Here is a 13,967-nt window from a genome sequence, read left to right as displayed (position 1 = left end):
GGCTGAAATCAAAATGGCAAAAGGGTCCACCAGCCCTCTCCACACACAAGTGTGGTTTGTTTGCCGGCCACCCTACAAATGTTTATGTATGGCCAAAAGCCAACTTGTGCTTAGGGACATTTTGTCTACAGAATCCACTGTACTTGACATTGTCAGGAACTTACTTAGAGCCAGTGCAAACCAGCAGGAGCTGTGTAGCATGTTAAGCACATACAGCCTGAGTCTGATGCTAGCAGCTGCCTCAAGCTGTGCTCTTGGGAACCTGCCTGATGGGTGCACTTCTGAAATGTGAGACGACCGCAGGTCATCTCAGCCCATTAGAGGTCACCATCAGTGGTTCCCATTCCATCACACAAGCACAGAGCTGTCAGTCTGTACTGGTTCTCAGAACTCCTAATCAGACAGCCAGCGCCGTCAGTTGATATGGCACTTTATAAGCAGCATAGATCAATTGGGAAAGTGAATTATCCCTGGTCAGTGACTAATAATAATATAATAATGTTATAGCTATTTCCCCAAAAAGTGTGTGTAGGAGCTGCAGAAAATATGGCAAGAGCTGAAAAATCAAATTAACTCATGCAAAAAAAAAAGAAAGAAAAATCAAAAGCCAGTGGCTCTGCAAAAAGGCAAGAGCAGTTAATTTGACGTCAGAATTAAATTACTCCCTGTTATAGACGAATTTAGTGCCGCAAACTGTAGGAAAATGTATTTAAATGGTCATTGAGCTTATAAATCCAACAAATCATTATGGTCTTCCTAAGATGTCTTAGTTCACTTTGTCTGAACCTAAAATACCTCCCAGTTCTGACCACACTGCTTATACACCTCTGATGTTCCTCTGCCAGCCTCTGTCCCATCGACCTTCTTTCTGCTGTAATCTCAGGACCTTTGCACCTGCTGGTCTCTCTGCCTGGACAGTCTTCCTGACCCCACAGAGCCTCCTCATCCTGGGGAGGTCTCTGCTTTTCAAAGAGGCTGTCTCCCAGGACCCTCACCCTTGGCCTCATCTGCTCTTATATATTAGTCCGTTTCCTGTTGCTGTAACAGAATATCAAGATCAGTGATTTATAAAGGAAAGAGCTTTGGAGTGATGGACAGTTCTGGAGGTTAGAAATCCTCAATCCGGAGGTTACATCTGCTAGGAGCCCCAACTGATTCACAGCCTGCTGGAAGGGTAAGGGGCTGCATTGAAGAATTAAGGTTCTAACACATGAACTTTGGGGGAGCATATTCAACCCGTGGTATCTTCCAGCCTTCTCTCCCCCATCATCCTGTTTTGTGGCTTTCACAGCCCTTCCTACTAATGAACTAACTCTGTCATGTGGAGCTCTCTGCTTACAGCCTAATTAGAACAAGTGGTAAAAGTCAAAGACAGTAGTTCCTGGTGTTTGAGAGCAGGACCAGTGGCCAGAAGGCTCTGCTACTACTCATTCACTATGACCCTGGACAAGTCCAGGGTCCCACGGCACCCTCATTTTTCTCATCTGTAACACTGGAACAGTGGTAACCATTCCTTGGGGCTATTTTGAGACTCTGATGAATTAATGAATGTAAGTCAATTAAAATAATACTCAGAACATACGCTCTGTATGCACTTTTTAAAACTTCAGATATAGACCACAATATTATTATCACACCAGAAAACAACACAATGCCATTGTCACATGCTGCAGTTGAACTTTTGTCTGACTTGACCATCACTACACCCAGAGCCTAGAGTCAAGCCTAGCATCAGGTAGGTGTTCCCTAAGCAGGTGCCCCATAAATGAATGACATAGCTTTTTGCTACTCAGGCCTCAAATGTGACAGCCTTCCAAGATCTTGGCACCTCTAAAGTTTTCTCCGCTCAAATTTGTCTGCCCCATTGACATTCCCATGTTAGCTACAGTTGCTTTGGATACTATTGCTTGTCTTTCAGTCCTAGGGGCAGAGGAACAAGAGGCACTGGAAGAGCAAAGAGAAGCGACAAGTGTTTTCTTTACAATTGAATTCTTGCCTCATCAAAGACCCACCAGGAATGAAGTCCCCACTGAATACAATAAGCTCAAAGCTCAGGTAGGAGGAGGAAGAACATGGGGTGTCCGGATCATACGAAAGAGAATTGGTGGGAAACATTTTGCCTGTGAGAGCTCAGAACAGATCCAGGTCCCATCATCAAACCTGAGTTGATTTGGAAGCGACACACAGATCCGTGGAACAGAGAGCTCAGAGGTGGATCAGAATAGTGACAAGGATTTGATCTGTGGCCAAGATGGTGTCTCAGTTCCACTGAAGAGAAAGCAATGGTCTCATTAATGATGCTGGCAAGACCAGTTATCTTCTGAAAGAAAGTTGAAAACCCATCTGACATCACAGACATAAATAAACCCCAGACTGACTGAAAAGTTTGTTTGTTTTTTTGCAGTACCGGGGATCGAACTCATGACCTTGCACTTGCCAGGCAGGCCTTTATGCCACTGAGCTATATCCCCAGCCCTGACTGAAAAGTTAACAGGCAAAAAACAAAGCAGAACAAAACAAAACAGCAATAAATACCTTGAAAGAAAATGTAGCCAGGCGTGGTGGTGCTCATCTGTAATCCCAGCACTCAGGAGGCCGAGGCAGGAGGATCACTGCAAGTTCAAGGCCAGCCTGGGCTACAAAGTGAGCTCAAGGCCAGCCTGAACTGCATAGTGAGACCCTGTATAAAAAAAAAAGAGTGATTTGAGTAAAGACTATTTGCAACACAGATGCCAAACAAAAGGTTAATGTCTGTACACGCAAAGAGCTATTACAAACTAATCAATGGATGAGGAGGATTAGCATCAGGCCAAGATAAGAACAGGCAAGATTCAGCGCAAACCTCAATGGCCAACAAACACAGGAAAGGATGCACAAACTCACTTCATTGTACCGGAAATGGAAATTACAGTAACAGTGAGATTTCATTTTGCCTCCACCAGACAGGCAAAATTAAAAATGATGCTAACACTTATTGCTGGAGTGGATGCAGGGAAATCGCCAGCTCATGAATTGTTGGAGAAATTCAAAGTGTTGTAGCACTTTTTGGAAAGCAATCTGGCAAGATCCACTAAAATAAAAAATACATATACCCTTCAATTGATCAATCCTGCTCCTGGGAATCTATTCCATCGAAATAAAAGCTCCAGTAGGAAGGATGTAGGTATAAGGATGTTTATTGCAGCACTGTTTATAGCAGAGGGTAAAAAATAGGAAATAAAGTGAATGCCTGTCAATAGAAGACTGGGTGAAGAAATCATAGTACTTCTTCACTGTGAAATATGATGCTGCATTAAAAGAATGAATTAGAGCGCTTGCAACTGACTTGGAGGGATCCCCGCAAGTGTCATTTTGAATGAGTACAGCAAGATGCAGAAAGGGTGGCTCATAAAATCCCGTGTGCGAAGCAGCGGCCCGGCGCTCTGCGTGAGCGCGTGCGCAGTATGCGCGGGGTGTCTGTGTACGCGCCTTCCGAATCTCTCTTGTTTGTCCGAACAGGTAGAAACCCACGGATAAGAAGGGATCGGGGAGGGATGTACAGGTCAGGAGGAAGAGGACACGCCAAAGAGAAGAGAAGTCAGTCGGAGCTAGGACGGCCAGGTGGGACTTCAGGCTCCTGGTGCCCTTCTGCAGATGATCTGTTTGTGGGTCAACGCAAGAGACAAAAGGAGAAGCAGAACAGAGAGCAGAAAGGGTCACTTTGCACTGGAAGAAGGGGGCATGGCTACACTTCAGTGCAGAGGGCTTTAGCGGTGTCAGGGGGCTGAGGGGTGAGGTTCAAGGCGCAGAAAGGTTACAGTTTCCCACTTCTCTGGAGCCCTCTACGTACAAGCTCCATGGCACTGGTTAGAAATGAACGCACGCAGCACCAAGGGCTCGTCATTACTGTCCTCAGCACAGCAGATGAAGACACTGAGGCCCTGAGGTGGGGAAGCAGCTTCCATAAGGTCTTAGAGACCTAGCGCCACCTTGGGACACCATGTCTTTGCAGTACCTGGCTCACTCTGGCCTCCCCGTTAATACAACCTCCTCCACAGCAAGTCGAGTCTTAGTGGCAGCCCTGCAGCCCAACTCGGGGCTGGGAAGAAGGCCAGGCTCAGTCTGTACCTGTCTGTCACTCTTTCACCCTGTGAAAGACAAGCAATAGTATCCATCCTACCTGGCATGGTCTTCCAGAGTCAAGTGGAAGGGAAGGAGAAATGGCCCACACTGCTCCTGCCCACTGTAGAACCCTGATTGCACTGCATATCGGCCAGGACTTTGCAGCCAGGCACAGCTGCGTGCTAATTGTGGCTCTGACATTTGTTGATCGTTTGGCTTGCCCTGGTTACTTCCGCCAGACCTCGGTTTCCCCGGGGTTTTAGCAGCATTAAAGGAGGAAGTGTTCATACCTCGTATGTGATCTGTTCTGGAGTATGAAGCTCTCCAGTAGAAGAGCCTCAAGGCTGGACTCTTGACTCTACCACTGCACTTAGCTGTGTGACCCTGAGCAAACTGCTTAACCCCTCCACGCTTTGAGTTTTCCATCTGCAAAACGAGCATTCCCTTGAGGGATGGCTGTGAAGATAAAGTGAACTCATACAAAGACAAGCCTACCTGGCATGGTCCATGCTCAGCAAATGTCGTGATACCTGGACGGTCAACAGGGCTCTCCCATCAACAGATAAAATATGCAGCTGGTATCAGTTTCTCCACTCTTCTCCCTCCTGCCCCACCCCAATCCCATTTTCAAGGAGGTACCGTAGTGAAGGCCCATTCAGTGGCAACTCTGTGCAGGATGCAAACGACAAGGTGATGAGCACAGGGGACAGGGACCCTAGCTCTTAGGACTCAGGACTCCTCAGGGAAGAGGGGGAAGTAGCACTTACAGCACATGGCAGAGAGAGCGCAGGAGTAGGGGAAGCTATCATGGGCCCAAGCTTGGCCAGGGCTGGTCTGGGACAGGAGTCTTGCCTGGCAGGCCTGTGAAACCCCCCCGGGTCCTTCTGGGTGGCTTTTGGCTCTGAATTCTCAGCAGGCCCTTTGAGAGGCTACCATGCTGGCACATAGGGAGCCCCTGGCTGGGGTAGCAGAGGCCACACATGCACAAGGGTCCTGGCTTGACCCTGTAGAGGCTGAGACCTTCATGAGTCGCAGAAGAGGAAGCTGTTGCAAAGAGGAACTTGACCCCCGTGACACCCAGCAGGGGCCAGGACACAGGGCCTTGCCTGCTCTCCCGACTTTCTCCTTACAGACCTGGCCACACAGGATCCAGTCCTGGACCACTTCGCACAGGTGCTCGGAACCCTGAGTACATTTGACCGTTTCGGTGAGGAGCCAGGTCAGCCCTGTGCATTGGTGGTGCGATGGGCAGAACCCAGGAACAAAGCTCCCAGAATGCAAACTTGCCTGGACACCACCCTTGCACCCACTGGACAGATGGGCAAACAGAGACTCAGAGAGGCAGACTAACCAGGCCCAACCTCCAAGAGCTTGGGAGGAAAGGCTGAGGCCTTGGTCCATACTGTCTGCACACAGGGCTTTCCTGCTGGTCCTCCCCGACACTGGCCTTGGGATCTCTGTCTCAACATGAGGTCAGCACCTCCTTCCTTAGGGAAAGACTGACAGCAGCCACCGACTGATGGGATCAATGTCCCTGAGCCTGCAAAGGCAGGACTCAGGCTTGGGGTTTGCTATTCAGTTAGAAAGGAGTTGCTTCCTCCAGGAAGCCTTCCCTGCTGTGCTCTCTTCCCATATCCCTCAATCATCCTGTGTTCAGGCATCCCTGCCAGCCACAGACTTGGGTTGGTTGCTTGGTTGGTTTTCCTTTAGATTTTTGTTTGTTTTGTCTTGTTTTATTGGAGACAGGGTCTCAGTAAGTAGTTCAGGCTGGACTTGAACTCACTGTATAGCCCAAGCTGGCTTCAAACTCGTAGCAGTTCTGCCTCAGCCTCCCAACTCTAGAGTTACAGCAACAAACTTGGTTTCTTTCATCTTCCCATCCATCATCCAGGGCCTGGCATACATAGGCCTGGGCTGGATTCAACGACCACCTCCCTTTCCAGCTGGATTCTGCTGGTTCTCTCCTAGCATGCTGGGGAAACAGTGCTGCCTCAGCTACCTGCAGGGCCCTGGGCACCCAGCGTGATTGCAGCGAAGGCTATCTGCCTCCTGGGAGCATCTGTTCCCAGAGGCAGAGGACACTGGGCCCGTGCACTGGGGTACCTCGAGCACTGAGTAGGTGTGCAGCAGACTTTTCTGGAGCAAACGTCTTACAGCCCACCTGTTAGGCCCTACTATCCCTCTGCCTAGAAACCCCTCCCTGGACATCTCTGCCTCATTATCGGCTGTTCTTTATCAACCCAGCTCCTCCGCCCCCACCTCCTCCAGCCCTTCCTGAAGCCCAGGTGGCCTCATCTGCTCTCTGCAGGTGCACTGCCTCCCTCCACCGGCACCCTCACCCCAGTTCCACATTATTCTGAGCTCCCTCCACTGGGCCCTGTGGTTTCTGAGCAGCGACCACATCTTTTCTACTTATGTATTGTATTCAGAGCACACAACAGCCAATAGGAGCTCCACTTGTAGCTAATATTTATCTAGGGCTTACCATGGAGTAGGCCCAGGAAGGACGCTTTCCATGTTATTTTATTTAATTATCACACATTTTCCAGACAGAGTGGGATATTGTCACTCACCTAAGGCTACACTGCTAGGACACTGCAGGTCTGGGACCTGATGCCGGTGTTGGGGATCTGCTCCCCAGCTGTGTCATCTAGTCCTGACCCCCCGCTGCAGCCTCCCCTTGATCTGCTAAAACCAATATGCCCTCTCTGCAAGATCCACAAGGCCCAAGGGCCGTTGAAGCCCTCCCTTCCCCTCTCAGGACCCTCAGCACCTCTTGGAGTCACGTTTTTTTCGGGCAGAGCTTGGGGCCACACCTCCGGGATGCCCCAGCCAGTCACGCCCATCGCCTCCCTCCTCTCCACCTCTCTCCCTGCTGACCCAGGGACTTTCCTGGTCCAGATGCCTACATTTATTGAGCACCTACTGTGTGCCAGACCCCATGGAAGAAGCAGTGATTATCATAGTAGCACCAAGCTGCTGCCCTTACATTAGAAATAAAACAAATATCTATGGGAGGTTAGGGTGCTGGTAGAAGTGTGGGGTCCTGGCACTGGGGGATGGGCCAGGCTTGTACTGATGGCCCATCATTTAGGCTGCCCTGAGCCTGATCACTAGGCCATTTGGGGCCCTCTCTCTCCCCTCCCAAACTAGCCCTACCAGGTACACTTTGTGTCTCACCTTCCCCACTACATTAGACTTCTTCTCCCCTAGAAGTTGCTGGAAGTGGTCTTTTCTTCCTACCTTCCCTGCCCTTTAATGTTAGCTTTTTAACTGATTAGGATGTGATATGTGTATGCACCAATTCCCAAGGCGAGTGTAATTACTATGGATCCCAAACATGCACTCATAAATAAATACATTTTTTTAAATGAAAAGAACATTTAAATATATTGAAAAAGCATTGTTCTTACTATCCCTCTGTACTTTTAGGTGCCCTCTTTATTTTATTTTTTTCCATTCTGTAACTTTACTCATTTTCTATCATAATCTTCCTGGGCATAGCTAAAGTCTGTGGAAAATCCCACAGCAGCCCAAGGGTGGCACGTTGGTGTCCAGAGGTGGCTATCCAGGGTGGAAAGCAACATGTCCGCCAGGATTCTGGTCAAGGACCCCTCCACACATGTGGTCAGGCTCAGAACTAACCACTCCCTCAAATACACACCCCTCAGGTTACGAGCTGGACTGGCCTAGTGCCCTGTATCCCTGTCCCCTGTCCTCCCTGCCCCAGTGCCCTGGGGCAGCAGACAGGTCAGGCTCACTGAGGCACCGGGTGCAAAGAGAAACCTGCTACCTCTCCTTCACCCAGTATCTCCTTCACCCAGCCTGGGGCCTCTGCTGTGGAGGCTGCCCCACGGGCACCCTCTGCTCCCAGGTCCGAGTAGCATCCCTCCCCATGGTGCCAACCCCGGGCCTTCTCCACTGATCTCCGAATGCTTCTGCCTGGCTCCCCCTGTGGAATCTCAACAACCATCACCACATCCGTGCCCTCAGCAGGCACTCTCGGGGCACATGGGTGTCCAAGGCACGTGCTGTGAGAGACGTCAGACATTAAGTAACCAAGAGAACACTGGCTGCAACAGGCGCCACGAAGAAAACAGAAGCAGCCCCATCACCTAGAGCAACCAATTAAGACCCCTAAGCAGCAGTGCCTTCCTGGCGGGGTTGCTGAAGCCACGCTCTGAACCAGAAGCTCAGAAGAAAGCACTCGGACAAAGGAAATGGCAAGCACAAAGGGACCAAGTAGGCACCACACCCACATTTACAGGTGAGGAAGCTGAACCCAGAGAGGTTAAATCACTACCTAAGGTTGCACAGCTAGTGAGCAGCCGAGCTGGGATTCCAGCCACGTGTAGCTCACTCTATAGCTCATTCTCTTCCCACCACATTGCTTCTGCCTGCACAGGCCATGGGGCCACAGGGTAGAGAGGCCAATGAGGCCCTCAGCCACGGCCCTGCAGCCTGTCTGGATTCAGCCTCAGCTTCTGGCGCAGCCCTAAGCTCCACCAACTTCCCCGAGGTTCTCATCCTCTCCGTGCCTCTGCAAACTCATGTACTGTAGCTCTGCTTGAGATGCCCTCCTTCCCTTGGCCACTTGTGACATTTTCCCCTGACCTTTGAAAGCCAGCTTGTCACCCATGCTAGCCTTCTGAGACACCCCAAGACAAAGCTAAATGCTCCTTGCGCTTGGCCTCTACAGCACAAGTCTTCACTGTGTTCAGTCATTCATTCATTCATCCATTCATCAAACACATTGTAGACCTGCTATGTGCCAGTCAAACTTTGCCATCAGACAGCAATGCTAAACATGGAGAGCGGTGCCCCAGGAGGAGAAGCCTGGGGTCTGTGGGGACACACAGCAAGACATGTCACCCACAGCTCTCTCCTAGGCTGATCAGTGTCCTGCATGAGCTGTCTACTTGCCAAACTCCCTGATTTGGGCATGTTAATCTCATCTGCATCTCGAGCACCTCAGCAGAATGCTTGGCACAGAAGAAATACATATTTGAGCCTTTATATCCAATAGAAGAATTCATTTTATTGAGCATCTACTATGTGCCAGGTATTGCTCAAGAGCTGGAAATATGGCATGAATGAAGTAGACTACATTCCCTACCTTCGTGAGGTTCACATTCTACTAGGACCAGAACATAATTGGATGAGTTATATATATTCTATCAACCAGGCAGTGTCCTGAGAAGAGAGGATGACAGCAGGGAGCAAAGAAGCAATAGAATGTGGCAGGACTAGGCAGGTGACAAGGGCCGAAGTCTGGCTGCCCTCACCCTCCCCACCACCACCCTGCTCCTCCTCCCACTCGCCCATCTCAGTCTGGACACCAGTAGGGTTTCTCCCTAACCCCCCTGCTCGCCTCTGCTTCATTCCATCCCACTGCCCCTACACTGGCCCAGGCCGCCACTGTCACTGGCTAGGGGACCAGCCGCAGCTGCCTGCCTATGTCCCTACCTCCAAGTTTGGGTCTTCCTTCCGTATCCTACCAGCCTCCTTCACGCTGTTTCTTATGCTCCAACTTCCCCCTCCATGGCCAGGCGCTAACCTAAAACATTTCCTATCACTGTCTTAGGATCAGCCACATTGAAGGCTTTTTTCCCTTCCAACCAGCCAATCATCTTTTCTCATGCTCCTGACCTTTACACAAGCCATTCCCAGTTTGCAGCATCTGTGCTCTTCCCAGCTCCCTCCGCCCACCTACCCACACCTATGTGGCCTGGCTTCCGCCTCTTCATTCCCACGCCTCTGTTTAAATGTCCTGTCCTCAGGAAAGACGCCTCTCACTCCCAGTCTTGGTTTGCTCTCCTGATGTGAGGCCGCAGCGCCCTTCATCTCATCCACTCCACCTCTGTGTGGCCCTTCCTAAACAAGCTGTCTTTTCCGCCTGCTTGTCTGCAGATCCCTGGGGGCAGTGACTATGTCTACCTTGCCCACCATTGCCAGGAACAAGCACACACCTGACACGTAGTAGGTGCTCAGTTCTTTAAATGAATACATGAGTGACTCAACTGCGGACTTCTTGCCAGTAGTACTTGAAGCGGTGCCGAGTGTTCAAGCTCTGCTGCTCATCTTACTTGGGAGATGACCTTGGGACTTGGTGTTTGACCTCTCTGAGACTTTGTTATCTCGCCCATAGCAGAAGTTATTAACACACATGTGGCACATTATTGGAAAGTCGGGTGTGGGTGTCTGTGTGTGAATATGCCTGGCTCCTAGGAGTTACTCCCTAGAGCTTGCAAATCCGAGTGCTAAGTCAAAGGTCTTGATGCAAACCATGAGCCAGAAAGCTCACGTCTTGGGTCAAGACATAGTTTTTCAAGGCAGGATCTGGATTTGACTCATAGCTCTGCCACTCACTAACTGGGCAACCTTACGCCAGGTACTTAAACCCTTACGTGACCCAGTTTCCTCATCTGTAAGATGGCAATAGTGAGGGTACCCGTCTGCTAGGACAGTTGCAGGATTCAATTGGGTCCGTGCCCCATGCCTAGGTCAGTGCCACACTGCAGATGCCCAATAACTGTTAGCTGGTGTCATTGTCATGAGAATGTAGCCCTGACAACCATGCCATTTGCTCTTATTCCTGGTCCTCCTTGATAGGTGAAGAGATGAGTTTCCAGAGAGGTTCAAGGTCAAACAATGAGGAAATGGCAGCTTTGTGCTTCAAGGCCAGGTCTGCTGCGCCCAAATCCCATGTTATTTCCACTCCATCAAAGGAGCAGCTCAAAATAGGCCTGTGGCATTTCGGCTAATTTCCTCTAAGCCCTTCCCAAGTAACAAGCCGCAGGCACACAAAGCCGCTCCCCTAAGAGCATCCCTACTGCAGCCACAAAGTACTCACACCTGGTGGGTCCCAAGCATCTAGCAGGGCTTGGGCCAAGCTGGCTCTTTCCAGGCAGCCCTGCCTGGTATGCAGAAAGAACCTATGGAGTCCAGCTAGCTGGGAAGGGGCAGGGAGTGGCACAAGGGTTCCACAGAAGAAGAGGCTGGAGACCATTCTGGGTATAAAAAGGAGAGAAGAAATGACAGAAAATTCACCCTTGTTGAGTGCTCCCTATTTGCCAGGCCCTTCACCTGTTTTATACCATTTAGTCCTCACTGTAACCACTCGACCTTTATCAAGCATCTACTGTGGAGCCAGCCCTGTGTTCAGTTTCAAACACATCATGGTGAGCAGGACCCAGCTGTTGACCCCAGAGGGCTTCCAAGGCAGTGAGGGAGAGAAGGTAGGCACACCCAAGTTCAGTAACTGCAGTGGCAGAGGGCTGGGTATGGGACCAGGCAGTTCAAAGCAAAGAATAGTGGGGAAGTCTCAGAAAGGAGTAGACAGGTATCAAAGGGCCCATTTTATATCTGATGAAACTGAGGCTATGAATGGCCAACTGGTTCGAAGTCCTACAATCCCCAAGTAGCAAAGTGAAGCTGAGGCCCCAGGTCTGTTCTATATCCAGAAATCTCCTCTTTCTCCATGCTGGTAGCGAAGGACTTGCTACTTCCTCCCTCTTCCCCTGTCCTTTTCTCAGTGGTGATCTGGATAGATGAATGAAAAGCTGCTAACGCTGCAGCCACTGTCTGTGGCTCAGAGGCTTACAGGTTCTGCGGACAGACAGTTTTCTGAGCTTCTGCTGCTGTTTGTTTTACATTTTGTTTTTCAGGGCAAAAGTTTCAAGGCTTGCTCTGAAAGGGGTAGGAATGAGAAGAAGACCTCTGTCTCTAGTCTGGAACCTACTGGACAGGTCAAAGGCAGCCAAGGTGACAGCCATCAGTGTGGTCAAGCGTGTGGTGACACCCAGCGGCTCCTCATTCCCCAAAAGGCCGAGGTGACTTCAGAGCCCTAAGTGCCAACCCCTCATAGCTTCCTCGAGGACAGTAGCCAAGGAAGTCATCTTCATCCCCACACACCCCCACCCCACCACCGAACTGCCAGCTTGCCTGCCCAGTCAGGTCAGTACACCAGCCACTCCCCATCCCAATTCCAGCTGCAGAGACAAGAAACCAAAGCAGAGAAAGCATCAGCTGCAAACATAGCCCTTATCAGGTGCTGCAGAGGACCTGGTTCTGTTCCCCAGACAACAGGACTCTCCCAGGCCCAGAAACCTAGCAATCTCCCTTTGAAGGAGTCCTTCCTCCTGACAAAAGAGCAAAGTGGGAGAAAGTGAACTTCCATGCAGGGCGGAGAAACAGGTAGTTTTTCCATGACTTAAAGGAGACACTGGCTGGACCTGCAGACCCACTGTTTCCCGAGCTGAGGGAAGGAAGTTAGGCACCAGGCTTTGCACCAACAAAAGAAACTTTTTAAATTCAGTCATCTGTATATTTTTTGATAATCATTAGATCACTGAGAAATTGTCAATCAAATTATCTCAAGAAAGTATGGAGTAACTGAGTTAGGAGACTGAAAGATCTCTAACCACCCCCGGGGGACCCATCAGACTCCCACCTCTCTCCAGCCCCCCATTATAGACTTGCACCCACATTATGCCTCATCTACTCTGCTTCACTTAACTACGAAACTGATCAGAGAAAGAATGTAATCAGCAGCAATCAACGTGCTTCTTTTTTCCCAGGGTCTCAATAAGGAAAGGGTGCACATAGAAAAACAAATAGTCTCGCTGTAATTACCCCAGGATAACGGTGCAGCTGAGCCAGAGGGGCTTATATGCTTTGGTGTTCAGAGCAGGGAGTTGGTTTTTTTTTTTTTTTTTTTTTAATCTCTTCCAGTCCCATTTATGAATGACAGGGGAAACTTGGAAGAATTCACATTTCACCCACTTCTCCTGCAAACATGTTTAGCCTTGAGATGAAAAATCATGGCCCAGGCCCCAGTTACCCGTCACCCTTTCTCACCCCTCTTCCATGAATAATCTTTCCAAAATGTCTGCTGTAGAAACAAGATTTAGAATTTCACGCAAAGCCACAGAGAGACAGACAGTGCAGTCAGTGCTCACTCCCTGCAAGCCACAGAGAGACAAAGAGACGAGAGAGGTGCAACCAAAAAGGAGATGCATCTACTGAGCCAATAAAACAAAACAAATAGCCCGAAAAGCAAAGTGGAAAGGGTGATTAACACACACACACACACACACACACACACACACACACACACGGCTCTTAATTACCCACTTCCAGGCAGAGAAACGGCTGGTTGAAGTTTTGTGCCCGTCTGATTGTGATGGGAGGGTTGTATTTGAAGCTCTGGGCACGTAGAGATGGAATGAGAAGGAGGCTGAGCTGGAAGAAACACCAAGCGGGGGGAGGGAAGGGGAGAGAGAGGGAGAGGGAGAGGGAGAGGGAGAGGGAGCCAGCGATCTCTAGCTACGCCTTCCTCTAAGCTCCCGGAGCCCGGGAGAGCGCTCATTTTAGGACTGAGGAGAGGAGTCCGAGGAAGCCAGGCGGCCCCCGCTCTGCCCGGCCCGGCTGCCCCCGGGGACCAGGACTCCGGCCCGCGCGCCCCTCCAGCCGGCCGCGCAGCGCTGCGAGCCGCGGAGCGAGCGCGCAGAGCGGGCGCGCGGGGAGCTGTCCAGTTCAGCACCACCGGTAATGCAGTAGGTGGGAGCGCTCCGCCGGGGGCGAGCCGGCCGCGAGGGGGGGCGGGCGGCCCATCCTGCAGCAAGACGCCGGCTCCCTCGACTCCGGGAGCTTTGCGGATAGGGGGAGGGAAACCCGCCTCGATTCTCCGGGAGAAACCCCTTCCCTCCCCCACTTCGCCAACACTACCCCAGCCACCAACAACAATAAGCGCCGCCGCCGCTCGTCCTGTCTCCGCCGCCGCCGCCGCCGCCGCCGCCGCACCTGCCCGCCCTGCAGAACCATGGAAGGCGAGACCCCCGCCGCCACGCCGCTGAGACCCAGGG

Source organism: Chinchilla lanigera, unplaced genomic scaffold, assembly GCF_000276665.1.
Source record: "Chinchilla lanigera isolate Chin_1 unplaced genomic scaffold, ChiLan1.0 scaffold00012, whole genome shotgun sequence".
Classification (NCBI taxonomy): Eukaryota; Metazoa; Chordata; class Mammalia; order Rodentia; family Chinchillidae; genus Chinchilla; species Chinchilla lanigera.
This window is presented reverse-complemented; position numbering follows the sequence as displayed.